Raw genomic sequence first — 18386 nt, 5'->3', positions numbered from 1 at the left:
ATTTCATTTCCTGCCTTGCTCATTGAATCAAATCTGAGCCTGTCATTTGATATTAGTGAGCTGACATCAGACAGGCACAATTTCTTGTGTCTCACAGAATCTTCGACATACGGTATTGATGTATTGTAACTCACTATGTGAATAGCAAGTCGATACGTTAGACATTTTATGAAAAATAAGACATAAAACTGATGTCTAAGAGGGGTAATTTATCCAGTTCAGTTATTTAAAGATAAACTAAACGATATGTAGACTATGTGAACACTCTAGTTGCAGTGAAGTGTGTAAGAAGCCGTTTTGAAAAGGCTTTGGGGAAAAAAAAAAAACAATCATTAACTCAGAGTTGCCATGGTTATTTTTCATGTGTGGACTGCTCAGGCAGTTTCATTGCTCATTCTTGCTGCTATTTAATCCAACCTTGTTTGCTCTAAAATTGCGACTGAAATAAACTTGATTAATAATAACGTAGAAATAAAACTATATCTGATTTAAATTTAGTTATGAAAGAACTAAAGAAACAGTCCTTAGTTCCACTGATCAGAAAACAAAGGCCGATAGAGAAAATATAAGACAAAACATTCATTAAAAGCATTCAACAAGTATTCAAGCTGAGCTTTAACTATTAGTGCACTTTCAAGGATTTCCTGCACAACAGGAGCATTACATGTTAATTTCATTTGAATGGTATTCAGCCTGGTAATTATTTTTACTTTGCTTGTTCATTACAAGTTGAACCTAGTTTAATGTTTAATAGAGTTTGACTTTACCCAAATAAGATACTGTATCTAAACTGATATATCATTCATGTAAATGTTCTGCTTCTGGTTAAGCCTTTCCCTTTAAGAGGGTGGCCTCAGGGGAAGTGGGACGCAACACGACTTGCATGCTGGCAGAAGTGCTTAGAATACCGAGTTCACAGCTTTGTGAGCAGTTGTTTTTCCTGACTTTGTACTTTGGTTTTCTATTATTTCTGAGGTGCAACATCACTATCGGCTTTAAGTGCAGTGTTCACCGATAATCTGATTACACATTTACCTGTGTTGCCACAAATTACTTTCAACGGCGTTTAAGAGATTAATTTATTTTGTTATCATGTAAACCTGGGACAACAATAGCATTTTGCCATGCCACTGTTAGTTTTGTTTAGTTTTTTTTTTTTTTTTACTTTGACGCTATTATTGATTGAACTGATGGATAGACTTGTAAAAAGTTACAAAACTTTGTCCTGGACCACATCATTGTTGTGGTCTAAATACATTTTCCGCTTGACACTTCCGAATAACTTTTTCTTGACCACGTTAGAAAAGGGGAAAAGGCAGAATCTTAAGGAAGTATTATAAAATAAATTTGTAAGGGCTTAGGAAAAGACAACTTTGCTGTGATGAGAATCCAACTACACTTATACAAAGGCTCTATGTGGATCTGCAGTAGGGAAACTGCAGTTGTTATAATTTTGTACATTTTATTTAGTAGAATATCCTACAAAAAGTCCCCTTAGGTTTGAAAATATCTCATGTAACAACCCATCATTTCAAAATGATGTCTCTTGTCAAGTTCCACCTGCATCCTCTGTGAAGCTTCAAGCTCTGGGCCCCACCCACTCACATCCAACCTGCTAGAACAATGAAGCCCCCTTTGGTTGAAAGTGTTCTGTTGTCGGCTGCACTGAGGTGCATGCCTCTTACATATACCAAGAGGCTCAGAGGATATAAGAATCTAGAGGAAAAACTAGATTTGAGGGCAATACTCCAGAAAGAGTAGGCTAATGATAGTGTATTTGCAGCAACCACTTTTCATCTAACAGTTTTAATAACTTGGTCTAGTTTAACGCTGGACTGAGGAAACTGAGGCACAAAGGATCAGTTCCAATTCTCAGTCCCTGAACTTCAGATGAGATGATATAAGTATGTGAGAAGTATTCCATCAGGGTTTGTTTTGTTGTATAGCACTTGGTAATGCCAACAGCTTAGGTAATGAAGATGACTTACACCAACTTCTAAGGAGTTATATCTGTTACTTCTAAAGTCAAAAGTGAAAGTCAAATTTATTTATATAGCACATTTCATGTACAAAACAATTCAAAGTGCTTTACATAAAATAAAAGCATTGGAGCAGAGAGTAGAAGAAGCATTAAAAACACATAAAATAATATAAAAAAGAAAGAAATAAAATAATTAAAATGAAATTAGAATTATTAAAAACAAGCAACAGTCTAGATAAGTTAAAAGATACAATGCAGATTTCATGCATAGACACATGACAAAAGTAGTGTTTTTAACCTGGATTTAAAAATGTCTACATTTGGTGAAAGTTTAATCTCCACTGGCAGTTTGTTCCACTTGTTTGCAGCATAACAGCTAAATGCTGCTTCTCCATGTTTAGTCTGGACTCTGGACTGGACTAGCTAGAGAAAGAATAACACAACATTACTTTGTTGACTGAATGCTTTCTTGTTGAGCAGTTACGTTCTGTAATTCAGACAACACCACACACATCAGTCATTTCCTCACTCTTGTTGCTATTGTTAATGCAGTGTAGTCCTCCTTGTGTTAACATTGCATTATAAGCATCTTATAAGTGATAAAGTTGTAGGATTAAACACACAGTATGATATAAACTCGTATCAGTGACAGCCAGCATACAAACATAACCCTTCATGGACATCCTGCTCAAGCCTTGATGGTTGAACCTCTCCGACAGCTCCTTCATGTTCGGCGTCCGACTCCAGTGTTCAAACTGATTTAGTTGCTCAGTTTTGTCAGAGACAGTCATGTATGTTCAAAGAGTTTGTTTCTGACATGCAGCTAGATCAGCAGTTTTCACGGTAAGGTGAAGCCGTTGCCTTTCTCAACAACAATCCCGGAAGGGGAGGGAGGAGGGGGCGGGATAAGCAGTTGTTTACTCTCTGCCCCTCCAAACAGCCTGGTTTCAAGAGAGCTGTTTTAGTAGGGGAGAGAGAAAGGCCATTGTGCTTAAACTAACAGATATTTTGACCAAAGTCCATCTCAAATATTTCTTCATCAGGACATCAGGAAATTGTGTCAACTTGTTCAAAAAGGGCATAATATATCCGCTTTAAGATACGAGTTATCAAATTAAGGTCGAAAGCGCAAAATCCCACACATGTGGCAGTTGTCACATTCGGATGTGACGAGAACTCAAAACGACAAACTGTGTTCAGTCAGAGGCTTTTTCAGCTTCCCTGCAACACAGAACAGGAAGTAAATCTTACCAGCAGCAATAACCACACACAATGACTGCCTGTGATGATCAGTGAAAGAAAAAAAGAAAGACTGCAGAATTATCATTTCCCTTTGAGAGAGTTTTTTTTTTCTTATCTAATTTTCATTTCATTCTGCTGACAATTTCTTCCCGGTCCTTGTATTTACTTACACGAGTCACAGTATAACAGTATGAAAACAATCGACCTTCCCTTTGATTTTTGCAGCTGCAAGAAATTGTGGGATAGATTTTTCCCTTTCCCTTTCCTTGAGGATAATGAAGGAAGTATTGAATTTCCTTTATTTAGCATTGAGAGAATTCGACTTGCTCATTTCATGGCTGTTGCTAAGTTTCTTCCAGGTCATTTCACTCAGTTAGGGACCTTCTAAACCAAAAAATACTATTAAGACAGACTCCTGGTGTCCACTAAAACCCTACTCAGGTCATATACAAGCAAGCGGTACATTGTTACTTAAATGTCTTCATCACTTGTGCATAACAGTATGCAAAATATTGGATATATACTCGGCCATTAAGAGAACATACTGTATATTTTCTTGCCATTTGTGTCTCTCTGTGGCTTTGGTTTGTATTTGAGCTACCACATAGTGTTTAGTGACCATCAGATGAGATGGCCTGTCTTTCTCAGTGCAGCTTTGTGGTCCTCATGTTGTGAGAGAGAAAAAAGTTCCCCTTGGATAAGCTTAAGAGAAGACAACACATATGGGAATATGGTTTGCCATGTTGAAAATGGCCACAGGGAAGCCATCTCCCACAATACTCCTATTCCCCTGGCTCTGTGGTGCCAATCTCTCCTTTGTGAGCGAAAGTGACGACGACACATTGCGGTCACCATGGGCTGGAGCAGATATGACAAATACAAAGGATAGACACCGTTTGTCTCTCTCTCCCATGAGAGAGGAACTCGTGTGACTCGTTGATACAATATGAACATAGCTTTAGAAGACTCCTGCTCTCTTTGGAGGGATGTCAAATTAATTAGTGAAGTTTTATGTCTTCAGTTGTGTGAAGCTGAGCTGCATGCTAATAAAACTGGTTCGATGAAACCGTCCGTGCAGTGCAGAAATTCTTTCTTTGATAATGGGAAATGCTGTATGGTAGTTTTGTAGTTTGGTAACACAAAATTATTTGATTTTCAGTTTATTTAAGATACACTGAAATTAAGAACTTAATTAATTTATTCTGATCATTATGAATTTACTTTATTCCTGTAAGTACCTATTAAGATTTATTGCTTAACACATCTGTGGCTGTTTTGTCCAACTTGGCTCACCAAAGGCCTCAGTGTCTCTTTCCAACAGTGGTGTAACTATTTTATCCCCCTGTTGTTGTTGCTGCAGTTAGTGGGAACATTCACTATCGCACATGATTTCACAAACAGAACAGCGAGTACTGTTTTTTTTTTGTTGTTGCTTTTTATATTCCCATATAAAAGGGAATTGGAGAACAGAATAATTGCTTTATTTCATTTTATTATCAAATTTAGACAGGAACAGAAAAGCAGCAACATGGCTGGACATCACAACTCCTGGTGTGTTAAATTGAAAACAAGTTTTCTCCCGCCTGTCAGTTTTTCTCTTGGAACATGGCTTCCTATCTGACATAACTGGTTGCAAACGTAGCACATTGTTATTGTTATCACAGTCAAATGTGAAGGTGATTTTAAAGAAAAGTTTTTGTTCAAGAAAAGTGAACGGCAGTGTTTGAGAGCCTGTGAGGCCTTTGGAATTTTCTATTTTTCTGCACAAACATGCCCAGAAACTGCATTATATTTCCACACAAAGCCTTGTTAAACAATAGTTAAACAAATAAGACAAAAAGATTACATATGGTTGGTGATAAGTATAGAATTAGGGTCCGGTGTTTCCATCTTGGTGGATGTGTATTATGGCACAAACCAAGGAGATTTCTGAGGATGTCGGAACAGAGGTAATCAAGTCAAAGTTTTGACATTAATTCAACAGAGGCATAACTTAAAGTGAGTAGTTCATGTGAGGAAACTCACTCGCATTTCAGAGTACGAGCTCTGCTGAGAAATTGGTTAATTTGCAGTAATTTCTCCGGTAGGGACACACCTGATTTTGATGTCATTACAACCCAACTTCAAGGTAAGACTGACATATATTTGTTCAGTGTATGTTTTTCATCCACATTACAGAAAATACACTGATTATATGAACAGTCCTCATTATCTTCACCAAAGTAGTTTTCTTGTTATGCCCCTTTGTAAGGCGTCTTACAAAGGGGCATAAGGGCAAATCCGAAATGAAGAATCCCCAGGCGATAGGCTGATATAGATTTGTGAGAAAATGGCAGTATGGCTGAGCATTGAGAGTATGTAGACCGAAGACTTTCAGTTTTAAGTGGACATGTCATGTTTTAGTTAAAAATACACACATTTTGACAAAGTCATCCTATCTTTAAACTGAACTTTCCCAAATGTTTGTCTGTGTCCTTCACTCCTACTCGCAGCTGTTCCCCAGTGCAACAAACTGTTGTAATGTGTTTGTTACACCTGTTAGTGTAAATTGGAAAGGGCGACAGACTCTGAAATGCCTCTTTAGGGATTTGAATCACTTTCAGGTTTAAGTATGATGACACAGTTCTCATTTTCATCATAAAATAAATCTATTTGTCTTTTGATGCAGTCTTTATGAAGTTAATGTTTCTGTACTTAAGTCCTTTTGTGTTTAATGAGTCCAAACATGCTTTAGGCTTAAGGGAAAGTCGGCAATCAGCTTTGACTTGGACTGCTAATAGATTCATAGTCTGGCTTGAAAGCAGTTTAGTAGCTTTACACTGCCACATGCCTATTTCTATATCTCATAACAACGTTCACTGAGGCTAACGTAATTGTGCTGAAATGTGTATTTAGCTAACTTAAGCTGGCAGGAAAATATTTAAACACAACACTGGGGTGAACTCACGCTCATGACTGTTCAGCAGGTGACTTTTCTTATTAGAGCTTGTGGCCCTAAACTTTCAGATGGATTTGCATACTGGAACACCTTGTTTGCACTATGTCATCCCCAGACACTGATCAGCAATTTTGGCTGTAATTTGGTTACCCTTCTCTCAGGTGTTTGTTTTCTCAGCCAGTTGCTTGCCACCAGTATGTTATGTTACCAAGGAGTAAATATTTTTGCTCACTAAATAGCAAAGATTAGTCAAAAACAAAAAAAAATTATTTGTCCTATGCTTCTCCTCCTTCGGTGAGAGGAGCAAATATGAGTAAATTCAATGTCATTATGACCCCTTAAAAACAAAATTAAGATTTGCAATATTCCAAATTACTTGATTTGTATCCTCATTTTTACATCAAATACTAACAAACTAATGGAGCACAATTAGCAGAGTTTAATCATCTAACGATGCTGTAATCAAAGTAGGGAAAGGAAAGTTTGATCGCTACATTTCACATTAAATGAGATTGCCTTTATTTAGACACACCTCTGTGTGAAGCCTCAAAAAAGAAAAGGGATTCCTCCAACTATCCCACGGCAGCCTGAGCCAAAACACCCAGATGCTTGTTTAATACTGTGCTGGCTCCAAGCTGGCTATAAATTGAACATGGGAGTCTAATTCTCAGTGTCTGTTTGTTGTGCTCAGACACCGGTGAACCTTCTGCCGCTGTGACTCCATCAATGCTTCCACAACTTGGAGGAATTTTAATTCCTCCTTTTCAAGTTTGAAGGATGGCAAGACGCTGATCTAGGGTAACAGTTTATAGAAGATAAGGCAGATGACTTTTTAAATGTTATTTTTCTCTGTACTGAGCTCACTGTCTGCTGGTACTATGTTACAAATTTAGTTTCTTTAATGTGTAAATTCATCACAAGCACTGCAACAAAGTAGGTTTGTTGCTAGGTAACAGAACGCCTCCTAAGATTTCTGTTATTTCTGAAAACTACGTCAGGTTTTTCACACCTCCAAGAATAAGTGCTGTGCTCACAAGCTGCTTTGTTAGACAAATGTGGAGAAATGTTTCCAGAATGAAGCTAAAATGTATGATCTGTATGATCTAGTCATATGTTTTATGACTTTTATTAACCCTGACACTTAATCTGTTTGCCAGAGGAGTTTAACAAAGAATAGACGTTAAATGCAGATCATTAGTGATAATCATTTGGCTGCATTAGTGCATGAACAAAATGACACATTGACTTCATAACTGCTGAAGTAAAGACTCAAAGTGATATGAACTTTATGCATGATGTGAGTATTTTATGAAGAGTGTAAACAAACTCCAAAGTGATTTTATCTAAAGAGCATAAAAGCACAAGATGTATCCGATTAAAGTAAATGTCACAACAGGGGTCGATCTGACACTGCAGTAGTTCAACCTTTTTTTTCTTTATTCTTTACCTTTAATAACTAAAAAAAAACAACATGAAAAACACTTTTAAAAATGAAAAAATTGTAGCATTTAGTGTTTTTTTCGTCTTTCTTTGACTTTTACAAGCACATCTTGTTCTCTTGTGCTTACTGATGACAAAGTAGCCCATTTCTTTGAGGGCATCTGTTCCTTCGTAAATTGCAGTCCGCCAGTAGAACTGAATGATAGAGCAGTTTGGCCCTTAAAGGCAAGGGAGAAGAGCTGGAGTCAATGGCCGTATTTGCCTTTGGAGTCGAGCTTTTTACAAACCTGGACTAGCTTTGATCATCAAGCTGAAACTGGAGAGGTGCATTAATGACAGTGGGCTAGAAGTCTATTATGATGGTAATGCATTTGCCTTCATTTTGTGATTGAATACGCAATCCTGGTCAAAATTATCAGCACCTCTATAGCATCTGAACAGAATTAAGACTTTCTTCATATATATATATATATGAGCCTATTGTGTGTTATAAGAATGTTTTGATAAATTATTGAACGACAACAAAAAGCATATCAAACACAAGGAAAGTGTACCCTTCTCACAATCATTGGCGCCAACTTAGATCAACTGAAATCGTTCCTAAATAAAGAAAACTCATGTCCGTTCAAGTTTTAGTTTTTACATGTGCAAAATAACAATGAAAATGGACTGATTGTTTCCATTCTCTGGATTTCTCTTAAAATCCACGTTACAGTAATTTTTGGTAATATCAAGAAGTTTCGCCTTTGAAAAGATGCATCCAGGACGTGGTCTGAAGAAAAGAGCAAGGAGAAATCTCTGAAATTTGGTGCAAATTGTAGAAAAATACACCAAGCACGACATCTAAAGAGCCTCAGGCTGACCTGTAGCAATCTAGAGTGGTGCTTTCAGCCAGTATTATACACTCCACACTGAACTAATTGGGGGTCTGTGACATGTGTGAAGACCGTGGGAGACAAAGGCACATAAAGACAGGACTAAGGTTTGCAAAGACTTTAATAGATAGGCCACAGACTTTCAGGAGTAATTTTCTGTGCACTCTGGGAACTAAATCAGAGCTCTGTCAGAATACAGGGCATTGGTTTTTCGGCGATGCAGCACAGCCTATAAGAAGCAGTCAAACATGCCCCACATCATGACAGAACAATGATGATACTCAGAAGAGTGCTAAGTTTGATTCTCTCAGCATAGAGCAGACATCCCGCTGCACAGAAAAATAGCTGAAAAGATGGAATGATTTTTCATCGCAAAACTGTTCCCTGCAAACTAATAAGTGTTAAACGCACAACTGAAGAAAACTGGAAAAAGTTTTTCACATAAATGCTAGTGAAAGGCACCAATAACGGTTTCAATTACATTTTGTGCTTGTATTTAATTTATTTTTTGCTTCATGACTGTAAAGTTCTTTTCAACTTATGTAGCTTTATGTGTCATAGCATTTCAGTCATTTTGTATAATGCGCACACAACTTATTTTCCTCTCGTGAGTAACAACAGTGCAACTCACCCATATTACTGCATCGGTAGGAGCCCGGACCTTGTTTCCCTGCAACTACATGGCCCCATTGAGGCAAAACTGGAGACGAGCTCGCGTAAGGATGATCCAGCTGTCTTATCCAAAATCCTAGCTAACTTTTTGAACGTGTCGGATATTCTGGTCCACTCACTGTCCAGTGAGGAAACATGTAGTTAAGCAGACTGTGCTTCGTACAATGTATGTACAAAAGAGATGTTCAGTGGATTCAACAGAACAAACTTTTTTTTTGTCTGGCAGGACCACTTGTTTGTGATATTCATGAAGAAGAAAAGATAATATGGTAAAAGCTGCTGTGACTCAAGAGTTAGAAATGTCCACCACTCAGAAGTTAGGTGGTTAAACATAGCTTCTCCAAGTCAAAGTGTTGTTAGGCAAAATATCAGTATACTGAGGCTGTCTGGGAGATAGGGAAAAGTGCTGCATGACTAGAAACAAACTACTGTAAAAAAGCTCTGTGTACACGGGTGAATGAAACACAACTGGGAAGAAAAAAAAAAAAAAACGATGTAAGAAAAACTGTCAATTTAGTTCTGACCTTCACTGCTTGAACAAAAGCAGTGCGCGTCTAATTTCTCAAACTGTTCTGCTTTGTGATTTCCGGTTTCAGGCATAGACATTGTAATGTAGCTTGTTTTAAGGTGTTGCAAGCATAAATATGTTTACTAAAAATTAGAGATGCCCCGATAATGGTGAGCTCTTTTTCTATAATGAAATCACTCTTTTAAATGCAGTGAAAAATTACGACTCTTCACATGTTTTCAAAAGTATCAGAAAAAGCAGGAAATAAGAACAAACACCATGTTTTTGAATCTGCAAATGGATTTAACCATTTATGTTCCCATAATACCAAAAATGAATTTGAGCAGCTAGCATTACACGGCTGCCTCTGGCTCCTCTGCTGCTGTCACCATGGAGACGACCCTCCGTTGGCCTAGTTTAGTTTGCCTGTCCCTACCTGGAACATAAACATGAACACAGTTCATACAGTGCTCCACAGAGAGCGGACACACCTGTTCCCAGATTGGGATTTACATTCTGCCGTGGTAAACCTCAGGAGGGTAGGATAAACGATCCCATAGACATGACTCATCAGTGTCTACATATTATACTAAGACTGGAAATGGCAATCACCCTGCAGTCATACGTCTTTATCTCTTGGTGTTTGCTGTGAACTTTATCTGCGTTTTTGAAAAGCAGCTGAATAGCTGCTTTCTTGAGTGTTAAAAACCTGATATAAGGTGGATCATCTGCCTCCGCTCAGTTTTGTGATGTATCTACCCTCCTTACTCATACACACTGATATAAGGTGTTTTGTGATACTTCAGGCATGTGTGTATGAGTAGCAATCATCTCAGCTAAGCCTGCTCTGAGAGCATTGCCTCCAGTAGATGGGTAAACCATTGTGGGAATGACAGAGAATGAGAGAGGAATCAGTCATCTTTAGTCAAGATGGACCCCATCGTCAAATGGCGGTCTGCCAAACAAGTGCACAGCGTTCAGTCCCTCTCTTGCTGTGGAAATTAGGCAGCAGACCAGACACATGTCAACATCTGTTATGATCACATGTGACCTGAGCTGATCCAGCTCATGAACAGTGTAGCTGCACGTGTACTACTACTACTGGGGACTGTATGTATTGTTGTTTTCATGTTCACCCGGTAATGGGTCGAGCTCTCTGTAGGACATCAAATATGCTATAATTAATGTCTGAGCACAGCACTTTTTCCTCCAGTGTATTTTTTTGAAGCTACAGTCCCCAGTTGTTAAGGGGAGGGCTGAAAACACAAGCGAGTTTGAATTCAAATGCTTCACAATTTAACTAATTGAAATATTAAAATACCCTAAACAAACATCAACATCATTATATTATCTTTTCATTACAATTATGAGACTTAATTGATTCAGTGGTGTATATATGATACATTTACTTTTCACTACACATCTATTTCATAGTGCAGGGCTACCCAAATCCGGTCCTTGAGGGCCGACGTCCTGCAGGTTTCAGATGTTTCCCTGCTTCAACACTGCTGATTCAGATGAAATGGAGCTCTTCAAAAGGTTGTTAGACCAGCTGATGAAGCATTGATCTGAATCAGGTGTGATGGAGCAGGGAAACATCCAAAACCTGCAGGACGTCGGCCCTTGAGGACCGGATTTGGGTAGCCCTGTAATAGTGTTTTACCTTTTAGTATTGTTTCCTTGTATTCCTGTTTAGTGTTGTACAGCTTTGCTTTGAATGATGATTTTGGTACTAACTTGGTTCCATTTCGAGTTCCTGGAACTCCTCCTCCAATGGAATATTGGTGGGCTGCTCATATTTGCATCTAAAGATGCAAATGACCTTGGTGACTCCGTATCTTCCACTGCTCCTCTCCCATGTGGGGTCCCACAGGGTTCAGTGCTAGGCCCCCTTTTATTTTCTTTATATCTTCTCCCACTGGGTTCCATTCTCAGGAAGCACAGCATTTTATTCCACTGTTATGCTGATGACAGCCAGATTTATGTACCGCTTAAAAAGGCTGATTCTTTCTCCCCCAAGACACTGTTAAACTTTTTAGAGGATGTCAAGGCCTTGATGGCTCTAAACTTTTTAAATTTGAATGAAAAAAAGACTGAAATAATGGTTTTTGGTGGCACCTCTGTGACCCCCTCAGTCGATTTGGGTTTCTTAGCACAGCATACCAAACCCATACTCAATGATCTGGGGGTAAAAGTAGACTCTGGTCTGAAGTTCTACTACCAGATTAAAGCTGTGGTGAAAGCAAGTTTTTTCCAGTTAAGGCAGTTGGCAAAAATAAAACCTTTTCTCCAGAGACAGCACCTTGAAGCAGTAATTCACGCCTTTGTGACCACATGGCTGGATTACTGCAACGTACTATATATGGGGGTTTGTGGGTCCTCCATCGCACGTCTCCAATTTGTACAAAACGCAGCTGCACGTTTTTTAACTGGCACAAGAAAGTTTGAGCACATTTCACCGATTTTAGCCTCACTCCACTGGCTACCTGTCCATTTTAGAATTTATTTTGAAATTATTTTATTTGCTTTTAAATCCCTAAATGGTCCTGCCCCAGTGTACCTCTCTGAACTCCTGCACCCCTACACACCCAGCCGATCCCTCAGGTCAGCTGACCAGCTGCTCCTGAGGGTTCCCAAAACCAGGCTGAAGCTCAGAGGGGACCGAGCATTCTCGGTTGCAGCTCCCAAATTGTGGAATGAACTGCCACTGCACATTAGACAGGCCTCCTCACTGTCTAATTTTAAAACTCTTCTTAAAACGCACCACTTTTACTTGGCTTTTAATACTACGTAGGCTGTTGATTTTATGTTCACAGATATTTTATTTGGGGTGGGGTGGACAGTCTATTTATTTATTATGTTTTATTTTATTTATTTTATTGTACAGCACTTTGGAAACCTTTGTGTTTATTTAAACTGTGCTTTATAAATAAAGTGGATTGGATTGGATTGGATAAATCGTGAAAGCCTTTTTTTTCGCAAGCTTTAGAGCTGATTGACATTTTTGTGCACTTGACGTTGCCTCGCTTGTTATGGTACCTCTGCTGGTGCTTGTAGGTGGGTCCACGGTCTTGTTGTTGCAGAGTAAGATAGCTGTGATGTACGGATGAAGTCAACTTTATCTTTGTTTGTTACTTTAATTTATTCAGTTTAAAATCCTAAATACTTTCAGTTTGATTGTTTTCATTAACAAAGCAAGAAAAAAATTATTAGTTTGTTTCATTAAGAAGTCATCAGTGCATTAAATAGGTGAATCTGATATCAGAGCTCCCTCTGCTGGGTAACAAGATGAAAAACTTCTAATGGTCTGAAGCGACTTTTTGATATTCTTTTTTTCTGATGACTTGAAAAAGCGTAAATTTTGAATTTGAAGGGATTGTTGCCATTCCAAGTCACCCCACAACTGAATGGGTGTTTGAAATCAGAATAGACGAGGATAACTCTTGTTTTCGGGATTACTTACTGTTGATAAGTAAGAAAATGTTTTATTTCAATATGAAGTGTTTGAGTTTAACACACCATACAGCCCAGCTTTTTTTTTTTTTTTTTTTTTTTTTTTTTTTATGCACAGCCTCATTTTTATTTGTTCTAAGTATACAACAAGTTGATATGCCTGAAAGTTTTTCTTGTGTGTGTAGACTTTAGCTCTGTGGTTGGTGATTTCACAACAGAACAAGACTGATAATAACAAAATGTTCAAGAATATAGATGATAGCAGCCTGTGTGCCAGCAATGATCTGAGGGCCAGGTTTACAAAAACTGTGAGACTTCTTCTGTTCCCAACTGATAAGTGAGAGCTGCATCTCATCTCCAGAGTTTGCTCTCCTCACTGTGTGTGAGTCACCCCCAAAGTACCTCGACTCTGGGAGTAAACAAGCCTGCCTCTGTTCATCGGGGTAATCTTGTTTGCTCTCAGGCCAGTGGCTGCCGGACAGCACACTGCCGCAGGGACAAAAGCTCATACTTGAGATTGTTGTGATACCTGTTTTCACGTCTTTAAAGGTGACATAACGTGCTTGTCTTTATTTTCTGTTTTGTATTAATGTTGCAGTCTTGGGTGTTCAGAAACATGGCTGCCATTGCAAATAATGAAAACTCAGAAGTCAACAATGTCACAGTCATCTGCTCCAGGCAAAGCAAATCTGCAGCGGCAAAAGGGAAATGTGATGCATGCTTACTTGACTTTTTTTTTTTTTTTTAATAAGGAATCTGCTTTAAATTATGTAGTAGCAAAGACGGTATACTTGAGCTGGAAGTTAAATCCACATCCCATCACCTTCTGTTTTTCTTGTTTTCTTTTTCATCTGCATTTGAACAAATTTCAACAGCACTCAATATGTAATTGCAAAATTATAATCAGCCGCTATTGACAGGTTAAATCCACCATTATGTCTCAAAATAACCTGCTGTAATATTTATTGTTGGAGATGTAATTGCTATAACTTGAGTTGATCAGAGATTGGATAACATATCCAATATATAAACATATTTATAGATTTGAGAAGATGCCTTTTCCAATCAAGAATGGGAGTTAATGTTGGTTGGTAATTTTACTGCTTTAGGAAGTTCCAGTTGAGCAAGGGGTGGAACTTTCAGGAACTGGGTAATCAGCCGGCTGTAATCAACTGTCACCGGGTACCTTAAAAGATATTAAAGATCAACCAAAGATTTGATAAATTGTTGCCCATGTAAAACTCCTTTACTGGAGTATCAGTATACGACTACAAGGAGCGGTTTGTCTAACGTTGTTTAAGATGATGGGTGACCCACAAAGCTGCACCACAAAATCTGTGAGAGGCACAAGTGCAGTTGCATCTTGCAATCAAAGAAAGAACTAGTTTTGGATGTGTCTCTGAACATTTTTTTTTTAAAGATTTTAAATTACCTTTAGCTTTGTACTTGAACAAAAGTATGTGCATAAAGTCATTTTCTTTCTGTAAAAACAACTTCCTTGCTGTTTTAATTCCTCCACATGTGGGGGGACTACCACTCAGAGTGATCTCTGCAGTTTATAATTACTCTCTCAGTGAGCAGTCATGAAAAGCAGGAGAGAACTCTATTTGTGTCACAACACAATACCTCATCCACCATGGGCTTAAAAGGAAACACAAGAGTATGGAGGGAATTTTTCTGCAAAGGTCGAAGTGAAAAAACAAATCCACACCTAAAGTTACAGCAGTACATATTCGTTTCAATGTTGGGTGTCAAATCTTTGCACCTTGTAAGATTTAAAGTTCACTGTCACTCAACATTTTCAGCAAACTGATTGCAGCGTGGAATAAAACCTTATTATATACAGCAGAACGATGCTTTAGCGTGACGGCAAAGGGTGAATGACTGAGTAAACTGAGTAAAAACCTGTAGCAGCGTGCGCTGTCTTGAGATCATAAAAAGTGTCACCACAGTATATCCCTCAGTCTCTGGCTAAATCTAGTCAGCTCTTTTAAAAGTGCCGTGACCAGTCAATTATATCTTACTAAGAGCATGACAACTGCCACTATTTTAAGCTTAAAATATCTTTATCTTTTGATCTGTGGAAGCATCGTCTTTAGAGCAGATGGTGAGCCTGGTGGAGACCTGTGCACAAGGTGGTTGGCTTTATGTAGCCCAACGGTACATTGTAGCAGAAAATAATTGTAAGGCAGGCTGGAAAATGGTTGCCTAGCTCTTCTGAGGTGGTTATTTTTTGGTTGAAAACACATCGGTTTTTTTTGGTTTAGGCTAAGGATCAACCGTTACCTTCAATTCAAAAATACATATTTCAAACACATCTTCAGACACTTTTAGACATGCTGCTTTGCTCTAATGTTGATTAAGAATATATCATGTGGAATGTTGATCAGAACAGCCAATCAAATAAGAGGAGAGGAAGAGAACACACAATAAAGAAAAAAAACACATTGGATGCTTCATATCTATGCTCCATAATTGACTACAACATGTAAACATGAAGGATGACTCGAAGAAAGAGGTGAGTGAAGTTGAGATGACATTCATAAAACCGTCCTAACAAGTGTTACTCCATCTAAAATTTATATTTAGTGCCACCTTAGGATTTGTGTAACCTCAGCTGGTGTTTTTTTAAATCATCCCAGGTTCAAAATGAAAAACGAGTCCCCACATCATTTATACATCTGCACCTAGCTGACATATCTGGGGCTCTGCTTTCTACCTCGCTGCCTGTCAGAAAAGACATTTTTTTGATTGGCACATTAAACTCTTCAAGGTCAGCTTGCTCTACAGCTCAGCCTCTCAGTGTAGATTACTGTGGTAATATCTCTCCAGTCGAGTGTCTCCTTTCCCCCCCTTGACTGGTTCTCAGTCTACACGGAGATCTAAAGATTTTGTCCTTGCCTCCTCATCAGGTCATTACATAAGCTACTGCGCATGTTATTCAGCATGGAGCTCACACTACACTTACTTTATATGCTGTGTGCTGAGAGAGATTAACATAGGTCATTATGTGATAATTGTTATGTCAGGAAAGGTGAATAGGGTGTGGTTGCATAATTGCAGTTTTTTAAACCAACCAGTGTCCAATGATCTGTGCCTAAGGTGAACAATGCCTCCTGAGTGAATTGTAAGAAATGTGTATGTTTTTACTGTGAATGACAGTAATAAGCTATAGTCCTGTGCATTCAGGGTCACTGGAAAAGGTGAGCATTGGATAAAAATCCCCACAGAGAGTGAATAGTTACTATGACTCGCATTATTTTGTGGTAAAAAATGCTGGAAGCTGATGAGCAGAAGGACCGGAGGAGAAAATGTTGAAAACACAGCAGGAACCAGGCATTGTGTTCTTTGAAGCTTCACAAAAGAACTTGTGCAGATGGCTGCCAAGAGCCACAAAGACAACTACTCAGTTTCTAGCTACTAATATCATGATGACATGCACATTGTGTTCTGATCTATTTGTTATCCATGCATATTTAGCAGTGCATCTCAAATGGTGACGCATCATTGATTTGTGCACATGATTGTGATGACACTTGCTGTCACCACAGCCTGCACACTTGAGATTTACATGTGCGAACAGCTGGAAAAACTGTGAGAATCTGTGCTGCCTTAACAGCCAATAAGTGCCCAGTACGCCAAAGCAATACCTGACATTATTATGGAAATGAACAGGGTTGACTCATGTTAACATGCATAAAATAAATTTCCTGGAGACAAGTTTGTTCTGTGACTGGAAACCTGAGTGACGAAAATATAACTCAATCTATTGTGAACTACTGTCAAATATTGCATAATTTCAATATCTTTGTCTTGTGATGAGTGAAACGGAATTTATGTATCATGTCACCATTTCATTGGATTCTGATAAGGCCTGTCAGGTACACTGAAATGTGATGAATGCAGTCTCTGGAAATGCTTTCCTTTTGTGCGTTTACCAAGTGAAAATGCATTAGGTTTTAATCGGTGCACGAAGGAAGCGGTAAATACACATTACATCAGTCGTCCTACCTCATTTACACAGCTTCAGTAGATGTTGATAGTTTCATCTCCTACATTGTGCAAAGAATATTTTTCAACATTAGTTCTTAGAACATGGATGCTGGTTTAGAGGTTTGATCTTTAACAACTGGTGATATCATCATTACAGTTAGTTGGATCAGATGGAGATTGATTATCCTGTATTATAATTCATGCTGATTTTGATTTAGCATCAGTTCCAGTTTTACTGATACTAGCTTGAATACTTTATCCAAATTAGCAAGCCCCCATAAATTGCAGCTAAGGCATTTTAATACCAAAAAGGGTTATTTTATGTGGGGAAAAAACACCTAAATATGTAATATTATTTAACAGAGTGTTTCATATTTTTTTCAAAAGCACAAGCACCAAGACTTTAGTGTCCTGAAGCCAACTGTTTGTAAAAACATTATTTTGATAATGGGCCTTTGCCACCCCACAATCAACATGCACAGTTTTCTGAGCGGAAACCGATATGTAGTTTCTGGTTCTTTGAACGCGATCTGAATTTTAAAAAGCAGTTTGTTTTTCTTGAAGATGCACCTGCAGATTATTTGTCTCAGAAAATTTTCAGGATAGGAGTTGTTACCTTTAAAGACCCTAAAACTGAACAAAATTCCCCTTATTGATTTTTGATTCCATGAGCTTAAAGGTCATTAGGCAGTCTGTCGTACATTCAATATATACATCCATCCATTAATCCGAGGTCGGACCGTAAAGGCAATAGATTCAGCAGGAAAATCCAAACATTCTCAAAATTCCCAAAGGTGTGAGTTGAAGATCTTGTGTACAGGGGCCTCCGCCAGACATTCCCAGTTCACCATCACTACCCATCAGGGCTTACGTGGCCTGTCCGGCAATCTCTGCCCCCGACGGATCCACCTCACGTGAGGTGGTGGCCGCTCTGTCCCTCTCTTCACCTGTATAACAATCAGAAGACAAACTATTTTTTATGTCATTTTTGTGTGGACCTCCTGAAATGTTCAATCTGCAGCTTGGCGTTACTGTGAGCATGAACACAATAGACTGTTTTCCAGTCATTTATTTCTCTCATTTTTATCCCCTATAGATCTGAGTGGGTGTGAAGGAAGCATTTAAAGTAACGCTGCAGTCGGATTTGTTGTGTCAAAGGTGAGTCCCTGCTTTCTTACAAAATCAGACCACAACAGCAATCGTCCGTTTGTTTTTGTGAAATCTTACAATCATGCATATCTACAAAATGAGTAGGAGGCTTTAAACTCAGTGTAAACAAACATG

The 18386-nt window shown here is 38.5% G+C and overlaps 1 protein-coding gene across 4 annotated transcripts in view; it reads left to right on the top strand.

Annotated features, from left to right (window-relative positions):
- syt1a (synaptotagmin Ia) overlaps positions 1 to 18386 on the top strand; it is a 173203-nt gene that overhangs the window by 53866 nt on the left and 100951 nt on the right. For all 4 annotated transcript variants that reach the window (XM_075471534.1, XM_075471533.1, XM_075471530.1 and 1 more), the window contains exon 3: positions 18199 to 18260. The gene's annotated coding sequence lies outside the window, so the exon portion shown is untranslated. The remainder of the gene's footprint in view (positions 1 to 18198; positions 18261 to 18386) is intronic.

The sequence above is a fragment of the Odontesthes bonariensis genome, chromosome 8 (genome assembly GCF_027942865.1).
Source record: "Odontesthes bonariensis isolate fOdoBon6 chromosome 8, fOdoBon6.hap1, whole genome shotgun sequence".
NCBI classification, from domain to species: domain Eukaryota; kingdom Metazoa; phylum Chordata; class Actinopteri; order Atheriniformes; family Atherinopsidae; genus Odontesthes; species Odontesthes bonariensis.
This window is presented reverse-complemented; position numbering and strand designations above follow the sequence as displayed.